Source organism: Gossypium arboreum, chromosome 13 (assembly GCF_025698485.1).
Source record: "Gossypium arboreum isolate Shixiya-1 chromosome 13, ASM2569848v2, whole genome shotgun sequence".
Lineage (NCBI taxonomy): Eukaryota > Viridiplantae > Streptophyta > Magnoliopsida > Malvales > Malvaceae > Gossypium > Gossypium arboreum.
The window spans coordinates 39,096,065-39,097,099 of NC_069082.1; the positions used below are offsets into that span (position 1 = coordinate 39,096,065).

The 1,035-nt window shown below is 38.9% G+C and overlaps 1 non-coding gene across 1 annotated transcript; it reads left to right on the forward strand.

The window, feature by feature from the left end:
• Window positions 1–635: 635 nt before the first annotated feature.
• On the forward strand, window positions 636–741 carry LOC128287432 (small nucleolar RNA R71). Its single transcript, XR_008278132.1, has one exon. It is a non-coding gene; the product is annotated as a small nucleolar RNA R71 (small nucleolar RNA).
• The last annotated feature ends 294 nt before the right edge of the window (window positions 742–1,035 follow it).

Here is a 1,035-nt window from a genome sequence, read left to right on the forward strand (position 1 = left end):
GAGTCCTTGGATCGATGCTTGTTGATTCTTAAGGGCTATCTCAGTATTTTGGAAATGGGTTTCTGACACCGAGATAAATTTAGAAAGCATTTTTTCAAGGTTTGGTTTCTTGTCTTGTTGATAAGGTGGCTGTTGAAAACCCTGAAGTATTGTGGCTTTTGATTCCCTTGACCACCCCAGGAGAAATTTGGGTGGTTCCTCCAACCTGCAGTATAAGTATTACTGTATGGGTTATTTTGAGATCTAAAGATATTGTTACCCATATAGTTGACTTGTTCCTCTTCAGTTGTAGGATTGAAAGATTGGTAGTCTGTATGTACACCTCCGCCACTTGAGTCACACCTCATTACTGGATGTACCTGCGTAAAACCAAGTAAACCCTCAATCTTTTTATTAAGAAGTTCTACCTGATTAGAGCGCATGGTGACTGAATCGATGTTATAAACGCCGACTGTTTTTGTTGGCTTTGTACTCATAACTTGCTACTGATAGTTATTCAGTGACATCTCCTCATAAATTCATAGGCATCTTCTAGTGATTTATTGTTGATGGTTCCGCCAGCAGCTGCGTTAATCATTTGTCTTGTCGAGGGATTCACACCATTATAGAACGTTTGAACTTGCAGCCATAGAGGTAACCCATGGTGAGGGCATCTTCTCAGTAAGTCCTTGTATCTCTCCCATGCATCGTAAAGTGTTTCTAAATCCATCTGCACAAACGAAGAGATATCATTATGTAACTTAGCTATTTTAGTTGTCGGAAAATATTTTAATAGGAATTTTTCGGTCATCTGTTCCCAAGTAGTGGTAGACCCTCGTGGTAACGAGTTAAACCACTGTTTAACTTTATTTTCAATGAAAAAGGGAATAACCAAAGGTGAATGGCATCATCAGAAACGCCATTTATTTTGAAAGTGTCGCAAAATTCAAGAAAATTCGCCAAGTGCGTGTTGGGATCCTCATCCTGCAAACCATCAAACTGAACAAACTACTATACCATCTGAATTGTGTTAGGTTTTAGTTCGAAATTATTCGC